The sequence below is a fragment of the Chinchilla lanigera genome, unplaced genomic scaffold (genome assembly GCF_000276665.1).
Source record: "Chinchilla lanigera isolate Chin_1 unplaced genomic scaffold, ChiLan1.0 scaffold00020, whole genome shotgun sequence".
In the NCBI taxonomy this organism is placed as follows: Eukaryota; Metazoa; Chordata; class Mammalia; order Rodentia; family Chinchillidae; genus Chinchilla; species Chinchilla lanigera.
Genome location: NW_004955421.1, coordinates 6,088,169 through 6,111,868, shown reverse-complemented (window position 1 = coordinate 6,111,868; position 23,700 = coordinate 6,088,169). Strand labels below are relative to the sequence as shown.

At 37.3% G+C, this 23,700-nt stretch overlaps 1 protein-coding gene and 1 pseudogene across 3 annotated transcripts in view; both read left to right on the top strand.

The window, feature by feature from the left end:
• Grm7 (glutamate receptor, metabotropic 7) overlaps positions 1-23,700 on the top strand; it is an 818,896-nt gene that overhangs the window by 430,689 nt on the left and 364,507 nt on the right. The window lies entirely within an intron of this gene.
• Positions 20,396-21,136, top strand: LOC102025473 (annotated as a pseudogene).

Sequence of the window (23,700 nt, the reverse complement as noted above, 5' to 3'; positions counted from 1 at the left end):
TCTCATCTGAAATCCCCTTTCCACCTGTTTTCATGGTGCTGATTTCTTTCTGTTATTCATACCATAGTTACCTAAATTGTCCTGGTTTGTCTGAAGAACTCCTGCACTGAGCCCATGTATAAATTTTTATCTATCTTATTTATTTGGCTGATTACCCTTACCATTCACCCTATCGGTAAATAATCCTATATTTTCACTTGATTATTATCTGTCTCCCCAAGGAGAACAAAACCTCCACAAGGTCAAGGGTCAGGTCTCTTTATTAACACTATGTTCCTTTGGTACTAAACTGTTAATACACTCCTGTCACATTCTGAAATGTTAATAAGACCTGCCATATGAAGCACTCAACAATTATTTTTAAATGAATTGCATACAAATTGAGCATGGCAATCTATTGTCAAACTACAAAAACCATTGTAGAGTGGGGGGATCTTGTCAGATGGTGTTGTCAGACCATGATGTGGAAGGAATTGGGCATCCTCTCAACAGGTAACATTGGAAGAAGGTGGTATTTGTTCTGAAAAGGAGAATAAAATAAGCCAAAGATTACATGAAAGAATCAGACAAATTGAGGGATGGTCAGAAACTGCAGCAGAGACGGGATCCAAGCAGATGCACCACCGGTTAAGTTAATGTGTCAAAAGACAAAATATTTCACTTGCAGAGGATAACGCATTTTCTCTTTGTAGTCATCAAGCCAGTCTCTGTGAGATGGCAGGAGGGGTTCCCCAGCCAGAAGCCCCAGAATCTCTCCGGCTTAAATTTTAAGTGTGTCAGCCTCATTATTCTACATCTGTCCAGGGGCTTCAGGTGGGGCCCTGAGTCACACAAGGTCACCTGTGTTGTAATTCTGTCTTGTGCTTTCCAATTGTTCTGTGGCATGGCAGGAGTCTCGTGTCACATTGAACTTCAGTTTTCCCTGTATAAAATATACAGAGGTGGCCTTAGGTCTCCTGGTCTGAAATTCAAGTATTAGGGAAGGATCAAGGAATTAGATATCAAGAATGTTTAAAAATGTTCCTATGTAGTTCAGTACTGACAAGTGGACCGATTTGAAGCCAGTCCTAATGAATATGTCTGAAAAAGAAAGTTAAAAAAGATGGGAAATGATGGAAACTCAAATGAGGGTAGTGGTGCAGAGGGAATGTTCAGCTGTGGTCAGGCTGTAAATATATTTTGAAGGTGTACTCAACAGGAATTTTCCTTGACATAGAGTAGATTTCATGTCATCGTGATGGTAAGTAAAATAACAGTGATGTTACATATGAGGATATTGTGAGATGGAAGGAAGCTTACCCGGTAGGTAGCTCCTCCCCATTTGTTATCTCGTGTAGTCCTCCACATAACTTCATGGGGGCAGAGGACATGGCACATTATGCAGTTCATCTGATTTTTAAAGAAAGAAGACAATTAATATCACATACCTGGATATTCAGGTTGAACTCGGGGCTGGGGATTTAGCTCAGCGGCAAAAGCGCCTGCCTGGCAGGCGCAAGGTCGTGAGTTCGGTTCCTGGTACCAGAGAAAAACCAAAAACAAAAAACAAAACAGGTTGAACTGAAACTGCAACCTTCTATTCCTCTACAGTCTCTTGGGACAGAAGGAACTCATCTGTAATCAATGACAGTCCACCTTGAGACAGATGATAAGATACCTTCACAGTATGCAAGTAGCATAAGTAAACTTTACATCAAAAAATTATTTCATGTCTAATCCAACTCTAGGTTATATAGGAATCTATAACAGAGTCCATAACAACCAAATTTAGAAAGATCTTTTCCTTCATTTGATTAAAGTCACATTTGCTTCCATGTATCTCATATGTGGTAAGCAGCTGTACGTGACACCCTGACAGTGTGGACATCATTTATGACCACATGGAGAACATCTGCTCTTTGAATTTCACCTGCATGGATGCTTTGTGAAAAGAACTCCAGTCCACCATAATTAAAACTAGAAAACTCTTTCCATTTGATTCCAAGAGTGTAAAAACAAAGGTAGATGATTGTTCTCTGGACAAGCTTATCAAGGTGGTGCTTGCTGGTATCTAAACCAAAAATTTCGGCTTGATTTTGTGACTGAAGAAATGAGTTTAGGACTATGAAGTTGGCCTTTTAGCAGTTGAACACTGCATTTGCTGTAATTTTTAAAGTTTCCTTGCCAGGTCAGAAAAACCCTACTTGTCTACCTGGCATCAGCACCCCACAATGTCTCTTATACCTCTATCTCCTTGGGGAGAACATAAGAATTTATAATATAATGCCTTAGACACAAAATATCCTCGAGCCACACAGAATTGCATTGAGCTATTACCTGACACACATTGGGTTTTGAGGGTCATGTTGAAATGTGTGCTAGGCTGGGATGTGGTTACACATTTGGACTTTCTCAGATGAAAAGCCCTGGAGAACTCCTTTCCATCCTGCATGACTTGCCAAACAGCAGTGACTGTTGACAGCATTCTTGGAAAGCATGCAGACTTAGATCAAAAAGAAATCAAAAAGGCAAAAATCAAGACAGTTTAATAGGTGCCAAGTTCTTTGCTCCATTTCTAACTTCTTATCCGTCCCCTTTCTCAAGTAGGCTGCATCATATGGGAATGTGCCTGCTAGGAGTTTTATAGTAACTGGCCACAAGATTTAAACTTTCAACCAAAATGGGCATTCTGTTTAGTAGTGTCTTGTGGAGATATGTTGGACTCTGATAGAAGATGTAATATTTCCAGTTAAGAGAAGGGTCCCTTTCCATTGGCACTCTAAGTATTTCATAGATACCTCCTAGGACCAATGAGCCCCACCATCCTTAATCTCCTACAGCCAGGTTTAAGCAGAAGGTACTGGAAGATCAGCATGGCTAATGTGAAGGTTCTGTGTTCAAAGGAATTGACTCAAGAGAAATACCTTCTTCATGGCAGGGAACAGATTAACTTTATCTCACAAGGATGGGAGGTGTGAATTGAAGAGCTTTGCTGAATGCTCTCTAGGCATTTGAAAGAATGAGTTTAAGTTACTGGGTATTTGGTTTTGTGCAGCTACCTCAAAGAATGCTCTCTACCAAGTAGGGAAGGACTGCAGTGACTGCTAACTGAATCCATCTGAGTAGCAGCAGAAGAAAAATAACAGGAAATAATAGTCTCACCTCTAAGGATTCCAAAAATTTGGATTGTTGTGAAGCTGAAAAATGATTTTCCTAGAGATAATTTTAAATATTCAAGGTAAGATAGCATGACTATGCTTCTTTAGCACTCAAAAATTCAAAGGACTTTCCATGTTGAACAGGTGGTCTTATATTACAGTCACTAGAATAGGCTATAAACATCTTTCTATAAAGTAATAAGGCCCTTCTGAGCAAGAGCTGTGTCATTTTCTTTTTGGTTTTGAATGCCTTGCCATATCCTGGGTTCCTGTACCCGTGGATGTAGGATGCTTCCATAAACAAACATCTGTTCTTGTACTTCCTTGAAATTTGCTCCTGGTTAGGAAAACATTCTCAGAAATGAGAGGGAGTACCTTCAAACATGATATTATGTGAACTTCTAGTCAACTACTTAGACCATTTTTCTCTGGAGAAGGAACAAATATGTAACCATGATAAGCAAGAGAACTGCTAACTGGCGATCTCTGACAAGTGGCCTTAAATAAAGTCAAAGTTCTGCAACAAAATCCAACCTGAATTATCTTTCTAGTGGCTCAGGCAGCTCCTGGTGAGAAGTATGTGTCTTCATCAAGCCTGGAGCAGACACCTGTGGGTGGGATACTATCTATTTCTTCCACTGCCTGTACCTAGCCCCAGCAGCAAGCCAGGCTGCATCTCCTACAGCTTTCTGTGGCTTAGAGGAGATGTAATCCAACACTTCTAAAAGCTGGGGATGAAGAAAAATCATGTGGACAGATATTTCTCTATGCTCTTCAGTGTGGTTAATTTTGACACAACTTCCAACTTGGGGAAGAGAACATTATGGAAGAATTATTAATTAAAATATAAAATATTTGAGTGAAAGCCATAGACTATACTCAACTGATACTATGGAATAGAACATTTTCTCAGATTAGAAAGACTTCTGGAGACAACAGTGGGTGAAAATCACATAACTTTTAATGATACTTTTAGCAACAATGGGAAAATATCACTTCAAAGACATGGCATGTATGTATGTGTAGACTTAGAGACAATATTGTAAAGATCAGTAGATTTCAGTCACATTTTCTTGCTTATTTAACAAAAATTGGTTAAACATTTATTATGAGTCAAGCTATGCCCTGGGATAGTAAAGCCCAATAAATATTGTCATATTCCTAAACCAGCTTGTAATCTACTTGATAGAAGGAAACTTCCTTTATGTACTATGTGCAGCATATTGATTATATCAGCATAAAGTGTGTCAGCCCAAAGTCTTCTTGTCTCTTTTTAAATAATTCTATTCAAGAGCACTTGGCAGGATACAAAATATAATTTGCCCCCAAAATGAACTCTAGTATCATCTAATATTTATCAAGTACTATGTATTTTATGTGCACTTAATTTTTACAGAAACCTTTTGAATAGGATCTCATATTGAGGAAATTAAAACTTAAAGGAGGTTTAATCATGTGTTTGAGTTTGAATAGTTAAGTTCATATAAGACCCGAGATTGGAATTCATTCCATATGAGACTATTAGGTGATACCGGAACCAGGGCACAAAGAGGCAGGGCCGGTGCGATCCTGCCGTCCACTTCTGGGACACAGTCCCCAGGGACCTGGGGGCCTTCCACGCCATTCCACCACCCCTCAGTCCTTCAACCCTGATGATTAAGCTTTACTTTTTAGTTTTTTTAAAAAGTATTTAGTTTTTTTTTTTTAGTATATGTTTGGTATACATAATTTATTCATTTTGAAGGATTTGTGCATATAGAGAGATACTTATAAAAACCATAGCAGTTGCATATTATCCAAATCATGTTTACTGAAAATAAGAAAAATGCATTTTAAAAGGAAGTGAAAAACACTTCAGGTTGTGTAATTGTTGCAGAAGGAAGTTTACCTACTATTTGAAAAATGACATTTGAATTTTCAGTTACAAATATCCTGGTCTAAATTGACCTAAACACAGACTATATGGAGTTGCCTGTGTAATGAGGATAATGATTTCCTTTTGTCACCTATGGATTCTCTCCTAATGACACCTCTGACTTACTGATGACTGATGGAACAGTTTTTACAGTCTATGATAGACTTAGTCTTAACTGGATTTTACCCTAGAATACTCAATATATTCAAATGTGAACTGATTATAGTGTATGGTCAGTCACTACAGCTAGTCACTAAATAGTCTAATGGATGAACATTAAACATGGGCCCTGCTATCAAATAGCCACTGTTTCTCATTCCAGGTTGAATCTTGCAGACAGTTATGATAAGATGTATTCATGCAGATAGACCCTCAAAAAGTAAACCAAGGGCAAACTGGAAGTTGATTTTGAAACTAAAATATGTCCGTGAATTCATGCAAGCTGTGGTTGCCATTTTTAAGTAGGCTATAAAGACATTATGGTGACAATATTATTCAGGAAACCTAATCACATACTTACATAAAATCATATTTCTTTCCCCCCGATATATCAACCACATACTGTAAAAGCTATAAGTAAATAGTTTCTAATCTAGCAACTTCTGTATCTAGCAAAGAGGTGGCAAAGATTTCCTTGTATTTAATTTGAGTTAGGTGGTTATAACCATAGTGGAGGGGAAAATGCTCTTAATATGGTTTTATTCTCTGTGAGCATCTACCATCTATGTGCCTAGGGGGTTGCAATTCAATACAAGCACTGATCTAAAGTTTTAACATGTTAATCTGCAAGTGCTCTTCATCCTACCAATTCGGTCATCTTTCCACATAAGTACAGCAATTCCACATAAGTAAAGCAATAACTTGCTTTAGTGTTCTGAATACTGGTTTGTGTGTGTGTTTCTTCCTCTACCTTTTAATCCAAGAACTGAAATGTTGAGGAAAGTCCATACATTTTGGTGGGATTGCTTGTTTGATTTCTACAGTGAATCATTTCACTGTGAGAAGAATCATATTCCATTTAGACGCAACTAGAACAATTACTCCTGGGAATTCTGGATATAACTGCAGTAGTGTGGGAGAAAAGAGAGAAATGTGTTTCTATTTGTTTCTCCTCTGGAAATGGATAATTATAAGGTTCATATTTTCCATACGTTCTCTATTCCTGGATTAGTATTGAGCAATAAAAGAATCCACTGGTAACTGTTTTGGAAGTGAGTTTATGGCACAGAATATATTTATTTCCCTTTAAAAAGAATCTTTCCCAATTCTTTGTGTTCTCATTACTAAAGTTTCATCAGTTTTGCCTCTCTCTTATGGTTCCTAGTAAGATGGGAACTAGGTGAACTGTGTCACCAAGACAAAACACAAGTCTGTAGGGTGAGCTCTGAGAGCTACAAGACAGCCCCTAACAGCTCCTGAGGGCTTTTCACATGAGTTCATATCAGCCAAGGAAGATCTTGTGTTTTACCTGGAGTGTATAAAAGAAACCAGACACTTTTAAAATGGTACCATAGATTGGCTATGGAGGGAAAACATAATTAAAAATAAACAGAACATTCACCAGGGAAAAATGCCCTTGAGGAACTTTTAGTGTTTCAAGCTTCCCCACATTTTCAATCAATGCAGGTCACTTAGTGAAACTGATAAAATGTCATTTCTGTATCAAACAGCCTTCAAGTGCACTTGGAGAGGAGGGCTCTGTAATTTAAGTGAATGCTGTTGCTACAGTGCTATCACAATTTTTTGAAAATATTTCAAGCTGTTTCTTATGAGAACTTAAACTTTAGGACTGCATGCCTTGCTCTGATAGTCTTTCCATTTTCTCATGTAAATGGATATCTGGAGCCTACTATATAGCCATAAATGAATCCAGTGGGTCCAGTTTGTAAACTCTTCCTGGGTCACTTGTGACATTTCTGATACACCTGAGATTGAGTAATTTTACCTAGCTAAGTACCTTCTTTAGTGTTGCAAATTAAATTTGGTGTAAATTTAGGGTCCAGATTTTCAAGTATTGGGTTCTCTCAAATAAGAATTTCAGTCATATGGGGCTGGGGATTTAGCTCAGTGGCAAAGCGCCTGCCTGGCAAGCACAAGGTCATGAGTTCAGTTCCTGGTACCGGAGAAATACAAAAAAAAAAAAAAAAAAGAATTTCAGTCATACCACATTTCTCTAAATTATGAAGATATGCACTATCCAAATATCCCATCAGCCCATTTTGTTCAAATACTTCTTCAAATCTACCTCTGATATAAGCAAAACACAAAAATATTGAAAACAAATAATCCATTGTCTTGTCTTATTATTCCCATCTTCCTCAGTTCTATCTCCTACTGCACTCTTCGGACACTAAGTTCTACCTGTCCCTTCTCCAACACCTGTATAATTGGTAACAGCCTCCTCCAGGTGTCTCTTTGACACTGAGCTCTGGACTTACTCTTTCCATTTTCCCCACCTCAATTCTGGTCTCGTAACACAGAATTACTGGGGGTTCATAGCAAGGTAGAAACTAGATACTTTGTATACACACCAGCATCCAACAATTTTCATAATCCTGGAAGGCCATTATTCCTATTTTACAGAAGAAGAAACTGAGATTCAAGTTGACCAGGTGACTTGTTTCAAGATCACCTCGATGGTAGAATCTATATGACTCTGAGTGATGATGAAGGCCCTTACATAACCTCTGGTATTCATGTCCTCAGACTCTAATATACACACTGAGCAATCATGTTTTTTAAAAGAGGCATAAAGGAATTTAATAGGCAAAATACCAAAATTACATACTCAAAGAAACAGAGTATTTCTTTGCTCTCAAGAAGGAGAGGCAGTATAGTCTGAAGCTGGAAATATTTGTGTTTTTGAAGATGGAATTTGTGACTCTATAGAAAGTTTGGGTTTGCTTTATAGGAAAAAATTGATGGCTTACCCAGGTAGAAAGATATTGGGCTGGGGATATAGCTCAGTAGCACAAGCACCTGCCTGACAAGTGCAAGGTCCTGAGTTTGATTCCTAGTACCAAAACAAATAAACAAAGAAAGAAAAAGATATTGATTCTTTTCATAGGTCCAGTATATTATATTTTTTATTTTTATTTATTTTTTTTTTAGGTACCAGAAGTTGAACTCAGGCCCTTGCGCTTGCTAGGAGGCACTTGTGCTGCTGTGCTATATCCCTGGCCCCTATTATATTTTTTAGAATCAGGTTTCTGCTCTTTACCTTATCAGTAAGGTGATTTATGAGCTTAAAGTATCTTTTAGGGATTTGGGTATGTTAGTCCTGAAAGGAAAGAAGTATAAAAAAGCCTGTAGATTATAGACATGGATAACCTTGGGTAACTTTGTGTCATGAAGTTGCAATCTTCTTAAAAGTACAATTTTAAATTGTTGCTTTTTGTCTTGGTTACTTTTTTCTCGCTGCTGGGACAAAATACCTGATGCCCAAACTTAAGGAGGGAAAGGTTTATTTCGCTTACAGTTCATGGAAGTTTCAGTCCGTACTTGGCAGACTATAAGGCAGAGTGGCACATGGCAACAGCTCAGGCGGCAGAACACAGCTAAGCTGCAAGCACACACCAGGGCAGAATGGGGGAGGAATGCCCTCAAGCACTCTCTTCCTCTCCCTTACATATGCAAACTATCCACCCCAGGGCGGGTGCAGCTCTCACACCCTTAATCAAACTTTAAAAGCCTGCCCATGACCGCATGAGGCTTTGGGGGGATACACAGACATAAACCATAACACTTTCTTTGTCTCCTTTCTATCTATCTTTATTTCTTCTGTCCATTCTCTTTTCTCCACCAAGACTTTGATCCCATATGGAATGCAAAAGGGCCATTTACTTATGGTTGCTTCATGCTGAGAGGGAAATTATACTCTGTGCAGTCAGGGATCAGAAGTCTTACCCTCACTGATCTGAATAAGATACAAGGCAATAGTGAGTTCTATTGTTTGAAGAACACTTTGTTTTGTTTTGTTTTATTCTTCCCTAGTCTGCAAAAGAGAACAAGAACATTATCAAGTCTTTAATACATAAGCTTTGTTTTTTAACCACATTTAATAAACAAGGTCCAAAAATTAAATGAAGAATATTGGTGAATAATGGCTACAAAATGTTACAATAGTCGACAAAATTAGGAGGCATTTGGCATAAGCCCTTTATTGTTGACATTAATCTGTGTCTGTTCAGAGTTGTTCACCCAAGTATAACGGGTAGAGTTTACTATCAAACTCCCCCTCCCCATTTTGTCACTTAAAAAAAAAATCTAATATCCTCCAAATAATACACTAAATAAACATGTTTATGTTTTTATGACCATTAGACCATTAAAAACTTTTATTATATGTCTCAGAACTTAGCATCTAGCCTCTATGTTGTAGACCCGATGACTTTTTTAGTGATAGGCTTCAGGTAAATATAAACATATAAAGTCTAGAGTAAATAACAAAAAGTGTATAACACAAATCTAACAGAGCTTTATAGGCAGAATACTTATATTGCCATTTTTATTGTATAGCACACTTATACAAGAAGCCATAGCTATATGTGAGGGGTCCTTAATAGTATAGTAAAGTAACATAAATGTAATATACCAAGAGAGGCTTAAGGACATATTTTTGGAAGAACTCATGGGACTGGGGATTGTGACAGCTCATGACTGTAAGCTAAAATGTGCAGCTGCAGAATTCCAGCAGGTACTGGTGCATTATTTGGAGCCCCTTTTCATGTCTAACCTGGCTTTTGTATATTATTATTAATTACTCCTCTTTGGGTTATATTTTCTTGCTGGATATTTAAGAGCAAGTCAAAATAAGGTCTGTCTTAAATCAAATTTATCTATCTGTATTTGTCAAAGTCAGTTAAGTCTCACTTAGTGCTACTTTTGGGGCCATAGTGGAGCTTCTTAGGTCTTCTAGATCTTCCCTTTCCAAGCTGCATCATTTGGCAGGATGGGTCATGGTCTTGCTTGACCATATTGATTTCCTTGAAAGCACTGAGCATTTCCCTCTGCAGTGACCTTTTCTGGTTTTTGCAAAAAGGCACATTAGTTGGTCGTGTCCTCTGGATCCAACAATCCCTCCCCTCAGGAGATTAGGTGACTCACTGGAGTTGCAGGACCCTTTTTGAAGGGTCTCATCATGCCCTGGGTCCTGGGTAATGTCCAGGGAAAGAGCCAAAATATCAACTCTCATTTCAGCCCTTTTCTTCCTTCGATTTGTTTTCCAAGCCTTAGTTGTTAAACATCCCTCAGGCCAGTTATACCAGTCTTGAAGTGGGAGCAGGACATCTTAATCCTAACTTTTTAAATCATTTCTGGCTATTAAGCACTCTGTAATATAAAGTATGTCTAGAGAACAGCTACCTGTTTCAGTTTTTTGGAAGCAATGATTTTATAAGCATGGATTATGTCTTCTTTTGGAACTTCCTTTTCAGGTAGATTTTTTTCATGAAATCTGGCATTCTACACTATGTAGTTATAAACTCTTTTCTTTTTGTAAACTCTTTTTTGTGTTGAGACTCATGTCCTCAGTATCAGCTAATGCAAGTTCCTTTGTCTGGCTGAATCTGTTTCTGTACTGACATGTCCCCACTGCATCAGGATCCCCATTGCCACCCTCATGTCTAATTTACTCCCTTTCTTCTTTCTATTTGTTCATTGATTGTATATTTTTTTCACATTTTTCAGAGCCTCTCTTCTATACTTCTCTCAGGTTTCTGTTAAATGTTCATACTGTACTAGAGCATTCTTTACTTATTTCATCTATTGTTAGGGCAATGACAGCTGCTGTAGCAAGCAGACCCTAAAATACATAAAGTTCCTAAGGTAGTAGAAGTTCATTTATGATTAATAGGTGGCATTCCCACAGTGGCTTAAGGACACAAATTCCTCTGGTCACATGGCTTCATTATCCCTCAGCATAGTCTGCAGACCAGCCCCCCCAGCATCACTCTGGAACTCACTAGAGTGCAGATAATAAGACGGCACTCCAGACCTGTTGAATAAGAAGGTATGGAAGTAGTACTCAGCAATCTGTGCTTATATGAGCCTTCCTGGTAATTTTGATAGACTGAAACGTAAGAATCACTACCTTGTACAATCACGGTCATCTATATCCAGCTTGTGGAAATTTAAAGAATTCCTTTAAAACTTTCCTTGGAAAGGATGAATACCACTTCCATTTATATCTTGGCAGTAGTGTTAATTAAATTGGTATTCCTCAAAGCAACAGAAAAGGGAGTATGAAATGTAGTCCATAAGGTCCTTCTCTTAACAGTATATAAGTGTTATTCTCCTGAAGAGCTGTCTTCCACCCCGACTTGCGTATTCTTTAGAATGCAGCCTGACAGGCTCTTACAGTCTATTTCTGTGCTTCTGTCAGCTTAGTTCCTCACAGTGAACATTTTTATTACTTTTCCTCCTTTCTGTAGTTTGATTTTCTTCATCATTTTACTTGGTTACAGCTTGACATAAATTCCTTTCTCTGTTCATTAAGAGACTGACCATGGCAAAATTTCAGTTTCAGGTTGCTGTAACATGTCAGCTTATTTTCTATTAGCATAAAGTGTCCAGCTGATGGGTTTGTCATGCAGAACTCAGGACATAATGATTAGGCACACCCAAGCACAGTGTGAGCATTTCTAATTTGGAATTTGTCTTTCCCATACATATTCTGCACTGCTAATCACTGGTGCTGAAGTCCTGAAGGTATTCTTGGACAGCAAGTTTTATTTGTTAACTCATTGTATTGAAGTGGAGTGCAAGTACTGTGTGCAATTTAATAAGTCGATATCATTACTTTCACTGAGCCTAGCACTGGGGGGTACTCAGTAGTACAGAGCCGTAGTGGCAAACCTAACACATGCATCCTGCAGTGGGCATGCAGAGCCCTCTCTCTTGGTACAGAAGTCAAGTAGCTCCAGCAGCTGAACATCAGGTAACAGCTGTTTTTTGTTTTTTGGGTTTTTTTTTCCTAAACTAAAGCCTCAATATTCAGGTTTAATTGCAGTGTTGGCACTTTGCAATAAATAAGTGGGTTTTGGGCAGCAGTTTGGGTACTCAGTACCTAAAAGGTTTGCCACCACTGGATAGAGCATGGCTAAGACAGTATAGAACCCAGGGTATTATCCATCCTTTAATAGAGAAAATCGTCCCCTGTCTCTCACAAGATTTAGACAAGTTTATATTTGGGCAATTGAATAAGTAACTGTTAAGTATAGCAATGAAATAATCAAGTCTCTGTCTATAAACACAAAGCCTTTAATTTTTGTATGTATGTGTTTAACTTATGTGCAAGCTTTCCATCTGTGACAAAATGCTCAAGAGAAAACCCTGAAAGGAGGAAAGATTTACTTTGGCTCACTGTTTCAGTCTCTGATCAGCTGCCTCAGTTGCTTTTCGGTCTGTTGCAAGGCAGAGAGTCCATGAGGAGGGATGTGTTGCAGAGAAGGGTATCACCTCATGGCAGCCAGGAAGCAGAGATGAGGGGATGAGCCAGGAGCAAAGCATAAAACAGACTCTTGAAATGCCTGTCTTCAGTGACCTGGCTTCTTCCCCAAGGCCCCACCTTCTAGAGCATGCCATAGGCTGGCAACCAAGCCTTTAGTACACGGCCTATGGGGAATATTTAAGATCCAAACCATAACAACTTGTGTATGCAGTGACAGAGTAAAATTAGTCTTCTATTTCTTTTTATAGACCAGTTATATCGAGACATTTCATAAGCATCTTTAAACTCAATTGTTTTGTTACTTCTGGCACCATGTTTTGAATTTGTAGTTTTACAGAATGTATTTTCTTTCCTTTCACCTACACAGTTGAAAATATCAGCCTTATTCAGTCTGTGTATGAGGCTATCATTGGAATTTTTGACCCTTGTACAAACTGCCAATCATAAGACATAAGGACAATGTGGTTTTGTAATATGTCATGTTTTCCTTTATTCTTTAGGTGTGCACATCACTTGTTCAATATAACCATATTTTACTTTGTTTCCTTAAATGTCTTAAGAAAGGTTATTCTTGAGCTTGCTAGTAGTTGTAAGCTTTAGGTCATGTCATCAAGAGCAGTTCATAGCTATATTTCTTTTTCTTTGTTTTCATGTTTTAATAGAATATTGTTATGTCCCAAAATAGCACTGACTGAGTTGTTTTTGTTAGTGTCTTCTCCAATAGTCTTCTCATATTCCAAACAAACTAATCCAGAGAATTCCTATTTATACCAACAATTTTATGTAAATTAAATCATAAACTCCCTTTGTTACAAAGCAAAAATGTGTAAGAAATTACATAAATAAATGATAACAATTGAAATAATGTGAGGTCTTTGAAAGATCAGATAGGTATAAAATTTAAAAACTAAAAAAGAAAGATCAGAATAATTTCTCATCATTGGGGATTTGTAACCTTGTTTATTTTTCATATGAACCTTGTGAAAAGGATGTTGGTCTTCCTATTTTTCATGAGGATTCTGGAAATCTAAAGCTCCAATGATTTTTGTGAAGTTCCCTTTAGTAAATAAGGAGGCCAGAACTAAGTCCCAGGTTGGTCTCACTCTAAAATTCCTGGTATTTAACTCTTCTTACAGAAAGGAAATCTTTTTTAGTTTTTTTGACTGGTGCATGTTTACATTCCATAGTGACCATGTTCCGCGTAAGGACTTGGAACATGTGCACAGCACAGCACAGCCCCTTCCCCGCCTTTTAGTCTTGTTTCCTTTCCTTCCTACCCGCTCCTCTGTCTCCCGGCCCCTTCCCACATGTTAAAGACCAATCTTGCTGTTTCTTATTGTCTAGTTTTTACTTTGCTCTTTATTTATATTTTAGGTTTCTCAAAGAAGAGTAACCATATGATATTTGAGCTTGTATGTCACATTTATTTCACTTAACAGTATAGTCTCAAGGTCTCAAGGTCTCATCCATCTTTTTACAAATGACTCAAATGTATCCTTATTGCATGCAGGTGCCTTTCTGTCATCAGAGAAACGGACATTTCCTCCAGTTGCCACTGACTATCATGGACATGGAAGACAGACATCTTGTGTCCCAGAAAACATAAGACAATCAGGGACCATGTGCTGCTGCGATCCCCCACCTTCAGTCACTTTCCCCTCAGCATCCACTTGGCTGCATTATTCCTACAGGGGAGAAACTGAATTCGCTAATTCAACCCCCTCCACCATCACAAGAATAACATCTTCATATTTATGCAATGCTATTCTGAAATCAGATTTATTTTAACGAATACACTGAAACAGAATTATACATATTAACAGGTGCTGTTGGTGTTTTGACACATATATACATTGTGCAGTGTTTTAAAAGGAGTTAAACATACTAACTCCTCAAACAATCATGACTTATTTATAGAGAAAATATTAAAAGTCATTTCTCCTTGCTTTGTAAAATGTACAGTATGTTATTGTTATCTATATTCACCATACTGTGCAATACCACACCAGAGCTTCATCCTTATGTCTAATTGTATCTGATAGCGTAGGGAGTTACTTAGATATAAGCTGGAAATGAGAGACTTGCAACTGAGACTAGGGAGGACTTTCTGCAAAAATTCCATGGTCTAAATTCCCTGAGCTTATGGTCCTCAAATTTCCTGAGAAGAACACATCAACCCCATCTCAAATTTTCCAACCTGCCCAGCCTCACAACTGTGAGGTTCTCACAGTTACAGCTAAGAGGTCCCAAATCCCACACTGCCCTGTTCTGACCCCAAGGGCCTTATTTAATACTTTTGCGTTGTGGTTTTCACCCCTTCATGGGATTTGGCCACACTCTTGTTCAAGTAGAAACTATATAAGTTCAAAAACTTCCCCTCCTGATTGGAGGGTAGAGACTTAAAGTTGATTTGGGAAAAAAATTCCTTTCAGCCACACACCTTCATCACTCCCCAAATTATAAGAGCACAACAGAGAAATCCCTTAGTGCACAGGGTGGTTGCCACCTCTGGCTCTGCCCACTTGCGTCTTTCCCAAGTGTACATTCCTCTTCAGTAAAGCTACTTTGCTTGTTACTCAATAAAGTGCAGTAAACAACTTCTTTCTGATGCTGAAACATCTTCTTTCTGATGCTAAAACAACTTCTTTCTGATGCTGAGTCCCCTCTGTGGAACTTGTCACACATCTCAGGAAAATACAAGAGCCAAAACCATCACACAACCCAGAATCATCACCTAGCCCAGGATGATCCCAAATTCTGGTACTCAAACTTAATTCTCATTCGTCAACTTTTCCCTGTCCCTCCCTCCACTACTGTCCTCAGCCTCTGATAATCACCATTTTAATCTTAACATCTGCAAGACCACAATTTTGAGATAACACAGAAACACGAGATCATGTAGCAGTTGTCATGCTGTGCCTGGCTTATTTTCTTAACATAATGATCATTACTTCCATCCTTGCTGTCACAGGTGACAAGATTTTATTCTTTTTTTTGCTAAAAAAAATCCCATTATGCACGTGTATTACATTTTATGCATTTATCTATTAAGGTACTTAGGTTGCTTCCTTGCTTGGTTGTAGTGAGTAATTCCACAATGGACGTAGCAGTGCATATATCGTCACAAGATATTGATTTTATTTCCTTTTCACATACCCAGAAGTGGGATTCCTGGATGATATGTTAGTTCCACTTTTAATTCTTTGAGGAGCCTCACTGATTTCCATAATGGCTCTATTAATTTACATTTCCACCAACAGTGTGCACGGATTCCCTTTTCTCAGCCTTGCCAGGATTCGTTCTCCTTAGTGTTTTTGATAATAGTCATTCTTCTTGGGGTACAGTGATATCTCAGTGTAGTTTAGATTTTCATTTCCCTGGTGGTTAGTAACACTGAGCAGTTTGCATATGCTTGTTGGCCACTAGTACGTGTTCTTTTAAAAAATGTCTGCTTAGGTCTATTGCCCAATTTTTAATTTGTTTTTTCTTTATTTTATGTTTACTTTTTACTTATTTTGCTTTTGTTTTGCTCTGAGACCCCACTGACTGTGATTCACAGGATCCAAATAGGAAAAAATTAAATAATGAGGAATTGTGTTTATTTTTTGTTGCTATTCCTGTCCGTAAAGGATATTCAAGTCTATGCACATTGTGAAGCTCTATAACGCTACGCTCTTCCCATGTTCACCAGTTCTCTTTTATGTCAAACAGTTCAGAACTTCATAAATACAAAATCCTTTCCAAGAATGTCCCGTCTGCCCCTCGCAGTTCCTGTCTGCTCCCCTTCCGTGTACACGCCGGAAGTACTACACTTCTAGTCACTCTAGATTTGTTTTCTTTCCCAAGTTATTACCAAAATATTGTAATAATGTTTAAAAGTAAGACATTTTTAGTAAAGTGTTAATACTTGAGATCTTTTAAAATGTAATCAGAATGTCTTACTATTACATTGACTGGTTACAGTAGAGCCGCAAGGTTTCTGGCCACAGAGAATACAGTCCCCGGGCAGGGCTTGCAGATGGCAGCCCCTCGGGGTCTTTGTGCTGTGTAGCTACCCAGATGCTCCATCAGACAGGTCACTGTGTCATTCACACTCTTGTTTTCTCCTACTATAAGAAAAATCTTTTTCTGTGCTAATGCTTTGTCAAAAGTGAGAAGTGGGAAGACTAAGAGGATATAGATAATCAGAAGCTGCTCTGTTAAGAAAAAATATCATTTCCACTCAGTCAGTATTCAGACTTGAACTTAGCTCCTATAGTTACCCTCTTGGGTCTGGCAGGCATGTGAAATGATGACCTCGAATACAGAGCAACACATTTTACTGCCTCCTTCACTTCTTTCTCCTCCTCTGTGGTAGTCCTCCTATGACCCATTCTAAGATTTAACGTCACAAACAATTCAGATTCTGGGAAACCAACAAAAAACAGACCGCAGCTATATAGTCAATCCCCAGTTTACAAATGAGTTGCATTCCAGGAATTCCAGCACAACCCAGGAACTTCCTGACTTAGAAGGGCTGGGTCTCAAAACAAAAAGGGCTGGAGATGTAGCTCAGTGTGAAGGCCCTGAACTCAGTCCCCAGTACTATGAAACAAACAACTCAATACTGGTTGAGAACCACAGAGTTGGAAGACTTCTAGGGAGCATTTCTGAAGACTCTAGTGGCTAAGAACTTCTCAGTGTTTACTCATCAGGCACGTCTCACAACTGTGTCTGACAACCAGATTATTCAAGTGTGAAATCTGAGCCTCATCTGTAGTACCATGTGGCAATATTTTGGCTTTATACAGATCTGGAAAATGAAAATTCAAAGCTAGAAATGGAGGATTATATCATTTCATTCTATTTGAAATGCCTACTCATAATATTGTGTGAGTCATTTGAAACAGCGTGATTTATGTGCATAGAAACGGGATGAATGAAAGTTGAACCTATATTATCAGTACTTCAGTTGGAGGTGAGGAACAAAGTAATGGTAATTACTTTGAGCATTTTTAAAGACAGTAAAGGAGGTTCCCATCATGAAATATATATTCTAGATTTTAAAAGTTTATTGTCAGATACTAAGGGAAAAAATGCATGTGACTTTTGTTAAAAACCAAAATGACCATGTTTGACAATAATTATTGTTTGGTCATTATTTCAACATTATTTTTAAGCAACATACATACAAGATTTAAGAAATTTAGGGAACATTTAAAAATATTTCTTTTTCTGTCCACTGTTATTTAGTTGAAATTCAGTACAATCCTTCCATGAGCTGCATTTCATGTGTTAGTTTTTTTTCTGCTAGTCTAATTGAAAGATATGAGTGACATCCGTGGCTACTGACCCATCTCAGGGTATTCCTAAGTTGCCCAAGCAATTATAAAAATAGTTAATGAGTGTTTCTTTTGACATTTCCTTGGGTGTAATACCAGTATGAGTAATAGCACTAGGCTTATCTTCCCAAGATTATGTGTGGTAATGAAAACTTCAGGTATCATCTATTGCTTGATAAATGTAGGTCACTTTATTCTGAGTTTCGGTTTTTCTTTTTTTTTTTTTTGGTTTTTCTCCGGTACCTGGAACCGAACTCACGAGCTTGTGCTTGCCAGGCAGGCGCTTTTGCCACTGAGCTAAATCCCCAGCCCCTATTCTGAGTTTCAATTTCCTATATTTAAAACAAGGATAGTGATAAAATATTTTCTTTTCTTTTTTTTTTTTTTTTTTGATACCGGGAATCAAACTCAGGACCTCGTGCTTGACAGACAGACGCTTATGCCACTGAGCTATATCGCTGGCCTGAGAATGATAAAATATCACTTGCAAAATTGTGGCAACGTATGAGTGACAGGCCATGGAAATTGCAAAAGCCGTGATCATTGTGTGGTCTTAATTCTATAACTTGTCCTACACTAACCAATAGGGAGGTCATGACATCACAAGAGGTCAGTGTGAAGACCCTGAGTTCAATACCCAGTATAGTTAAAAAATAACATTTCCCAGGCAGCAGATAGTATAGATAGAGATCAAGATTTAAGAAAAGGTAGAAAAACTAGTATTTCCAGTTTGGACTGGCATGACAAATGCCACAGGCTATGCAGCAGAATGAGTACTATTCAACAGCCAAAGTCAGGACAGACTTTAGGAACCTAGCAATTGCCAAACTCCCTCTTTGTTTAAATAGCAAGTTTTCCCCATAATTCCCCATACCACTGCACCAGCTGCATCTAACAGAGCACATTTTTGTCTTCACAAGAGTAGTAGGTATGTAATGACAATCTTTTTTCCCACTTACAGTCTCCTTTTCAGTAAGGGCACCTATTTTTTTAGGGAATCATTTCCCAAAAGTAATCACTGCTGTTACTGATCTTTGGTATATGCCAATTTATCTTTTTTTTTTTTAATTTTAAAGAGAATTAAAAAATCAAAATAACAGCAACATAGACAAAAACAAACAACATAAAAACAATAAAAATGATACAGCATTTCAAAAAAATGCTAGGAATTAACAGTGATTGTTATATCCCATATTGTTATCTTCAGTGAAGTTGCTCAGATTGCCAGATGTAAGAATGCAAGACTGATCAAACCATTAAAGAGAATGAAAATAATAATAAAAACCATGAGAAACCACCAGAGCTTCACTGAATAAGATGGTGGGAATTCACCAATGGTTGTTATAGTTCATATTGTTGTCTTCAAATTAGTTGTCCAGATTACCCAAAAGCGGGGCTGGGGATATAGCTTAGCAGCACAAGGGCCTGCCTGGCAAGTGCAAGGTCCTGAGTTTGATTACTGGCACCAAAAAAAAAAAAAAAAAAAAAAAAATCAGATTACCCAAAAGGGCTAATTTATCAAATTTCACATAGTTTTAAAACTTACATATTCTATTCAACTACGTACATCACATGTTTGCTCATAGTTTCATCTAGTGTTACTTTTTAGGGAAATATGATTAAGTCTTCTCGATTTATTTATTTTATTTTAATTATTGCTTATGATTTTACCAAAATTAATTTATGTAGTTCCTTATTGGAAGGAAATTCAGTATGTACTCTACTTTTTCTTCTTATCACTTACAGTGATAAACATCTTTGTGCTTAAATGTGAGAGCTTCTCTGCAGTTATTCACACAAAGGGGGGGTTGGTGGTCTTATCCATTGTATTTTGCACTGTCAGTTACCAGTACTGTCAACTTAATTGACCTCCAACTGAAGGTACAATGTCAAATGATTTACCCTGCTGGAAGTCAACAAAATCACACTTAATTCTGTATCTTCACCAGCACTTGAAGGTGTAAGCTTTTTATATTTTTACCATTCTGATGAGTAAAATCATTACTGAGTATGTTATTGTGCATTGCTGTGGTCTTTAATATAGTTTTCATGTTTGTTAACCATTTTATTTTTAATATGAAAATTCCTTTTTTAACATTAGTAAATGTTGGGGGCTGGGGATTTAGCTCAGTGGCACAGCGCCTGCCTGGCAAGTGTGAGGTCGTAAGTTTGATTCCTGGAACTGGAAAATAAAATAAAATAAAATAAAATAAAATAAAATTAGTAAATGCTTGCATACAGAAATATTATATTTATTGTGTGGAGTTGGTACATACACACAACACATTTTCATTTACTGTTCTTTTACCATTCCTCTTATGCAAAGTGACTACTGGAATTTTTCCATTGATGCATTAGCTACTCACAATTAAACAAAAAGAATACTTTCCAAATGTTAATAATTAGGTAGTAAATATGTTGTGGGTCAAATGTGTTGTATCACTCAAACATTTTTTAGACTTAATAGATAGCACACTGTATATTTTTTGTAAAATGTATGCTAAAATGTTATACCATGAATATGTTTTTTATTTTATCTCTCTATATAATTCTATCAAGTTTTGGGATGAGGATGGGGAGACAGATTGAGTCTTCTTTGTTAGGTGATACAAGGAAAGATAAAATCATGGTAAAATCATCGTACTTACCCGGGCCTCATTCCCTCCAACGTGAGTGTAGCTGCAAGCGCGGAGGCAGAGGCTGCGGAAACGCGACAGGGGTGGTGAATAACATCTCTTCAAGTCTGCAATAAAAAACAGCCTCCAATAAAATTACATTGCAAAAACTGGGAAAAGAACAAAATGGAAAAAGTAAAAAAAAAGTTAAGGAAGCAGAGCCTGAAGAAAGTGTGATAGAAAAAGTACTAGACCGACGTGTACTGAATGAGAAGGTGGAGTATTTTCTGAAGTGGAAGGAATTTACAGATGCTGACGATACATGGGAATCTGAAGAAAAGTTAGATTTCCCAGAGTTATTTGAGCCGTTTCTTAATTCTCAAAAAGCCGGTAAAGAAAATGACGGTACGGTGCAGAGAGAAAATCTTTGTGACAGTGTATCTGATGATAGCAAATCAAAGAAGAAAAGAGAAGCTGCTGGCAAACCTAGAGGCTTTGCTAGAGGTCTTGATCCCGAAGGAATAATTGGTGCCACAGACAGTAGCCGAGAATTGATGTTTCTCATGAAGTGGAAGGATTTAGATGAGGCTGACTTGGCGCGGGCAAAAGAGGCAAATATGAAATGTCCTCAAACTGTAATTGCTTTCTATAAAGAGAGACTAACTTGGCATTCTTGTCCAGAAGAGGAAGCTCAGTAACTTACATTATGTATATAACTTACATTATATATAACTCTATATATAGCTCAATAACTTACATTATATATATATATAAAATGGATCTTAGTTTTTTATTTATATATATATATAAAATGGATCTTAGTTTTTTATTTACTAGTGTGGAAAACAGCACTGTAATTAAAATCAAATTTAATATGTTGGTTTTGAAAGTATTGTTCGGGGGAGTTGTTGAGTTTTGTTTGTTTTGCATTGATAGCACTGGTTACTTTGAGCAAAAGCTTTTGAAGTTGCTTCCTGTGTTAGAAAAGAGCACTTGATGGCCTGGTATATTTCCTCTGCTCTCCTAAATGCTGGGGAAATTGTTCATAGTCAAACTCAATCAGAACTCATTTTTAGCTCACATAGCTTAAAGACCATTTTGAGTTTTTTTGTGTGTATAAATAAAACACTTTTGTAAATGGTTTTGTTTTGTTTTTAAGCATTCACCCAAACAAAAACTATGGCTGATAAACCCGTTTGAAACACCATCATTCTGAGCAACCTAAGAAATAAATCACTTCAGTTAGATTGGAAATTTTCCCAAAGCCATAACCTTTCAAGCTAAATAGATGATTCTGTGATTAATTGGACAGTTCAAAAGAGGCTATTTTCGAAGAAGCCATACCAGAATCCATATCTATGTCTTTAGTCACAAAAATGCAGCAATTTGCTTGAAAAATCCCTGAAAATAAAAAATGTATCACTACCAACAACTTCCCCACCCATGTAAGGTAACTATTCAAAGCCTGGTTTGTTTGAATTAGCTAAGGAAGACTTGTTAAGGGGAACACTGAAGATTCTTCATGAGCCCTTCCTTTACAACAAGTTGAAATCTCTCCTCAAAAGTGTGGATATCCAAGACTTGGCTCATGGAAACCTACCATTATGGCTTGTGTCTGGCTGGCCCCACAAAGCCTCATGAAGTCATGAGGGGTAGACTTTTTTTGGAGGTGGCTGAATCTAGCATGTGTGATTGATTTATAGTGCAAAACTGGGATTAAGCGGGGGTGGGGTGGGGTGATTGCTGGATCACTAATTGGATTGGCACTTCCCTAATGCCAGTAGACTGGATACAATATAAGAGATAGAGAGGTTTCTTTCACCCTCTCTCATTGCTTTTGCTGTCTTCCACTGCCATGTATGGCTGACTCTCTACCATGTGTCACCCTGCCTTACAGCCAGCTATGGACTGAAACCTCTACAAACTGTGAGCCGAATAAACCTTTTCTCCTTTAACTTTGAGCTCCAGGTATTTTTTCTCAACAAAGAGAAAAGTAATTAAAATACCTCCTGAGTGGCTAGAGGTGTTCAGAATGTAGGGCCTGTTAGAATATGTGAGGGGAAAACTTGTAATCTAAATTATTGACCTCTATGTCTTTCTTGACCCCAACTTGTCCCTTAATTGGCTCAGTCTTTTCAGTATTAGAATTATTGTTTCAGCAGAAGCCAGGAAAATAACTTCATAGTAGTTAGACTGTTATCCTACTGAACATTGTTTATTTTATTGTAAAGAGTGATGAGCAGTGGTCAATAAATAATTTTATATTTTTTAAAAAATCATCATAGTTAAATCTCTTCCTAGTGAGATTTTTCTTTCATAATGTTTCAATGACTTCTTTGCCCCATTATTGATTTTCATCTTAAATTCTATTTTATTTCATTGTTAAGCTTTCTCAGTTTTGTTTGATGTATTTCTTAACATAATTATTATTATTAAATTTATAGCAACTCTCCCACAAGCAATGTTTGTTTTGATTTGTCAACATTCATTTGAGTATCTCTACCCTTTTAGTAATATTTAGGCATATTCTCTTTTTTGAGATTATTGATATATTTACATTGATTTATACTGCTTTTTTCTCTATTTTCTATGATTTTATTTGCCTTTTCTTCATCCTTGTGTTACACTGAATTTTTCATTTTTTTCCCTCTACTAGGAAGCTGCATGTTTATTTCTACTTCTTTATTGGTAATTCTGAAACAATAGCATTAACAATTATGTTTTAAAAATAAAAGTCTGTATGTTTTTTCCCTCTCAAAGAATACCTGATTTTGTGAAGACTGTAGCACTATTTGTATAGTTACACATTCCATAGTTAAATTTATTTAAGTGCCAGTGCATATAATCCCTTAATAATACCTGTCTATAAACAGTGTGGTGGTACACACCTGTAATCCCAATACTCCAGAGGCTGAGGCAGTAGAATCATCATGCATCTGAGGCCAATCAGGGCTACATAGTGAGTTCAAGTCCAGCCTAGAATAAATAGTAAGATCCTGTCTGAAAAAAGATAGTATCTGTGTTTATTGCAGTTACTATTTCTTGCTACATTTTATTTCAATTTACTCACATAGTAATGGATTTCTTTACTCATTATTTCTGTTTTCTTCCTTTTATTTTTTGAATCATTTTTTTTTTCCCTTCATTTTGGGAGATTGAACCCCAGGGCCTCACATCTGTCAGACAAGCATTTTACCCCTGAGCTATGTACATTCCCAGCCCTTGCTATTTCTTTTTGCATCCAATTTACTCATCTGATTTA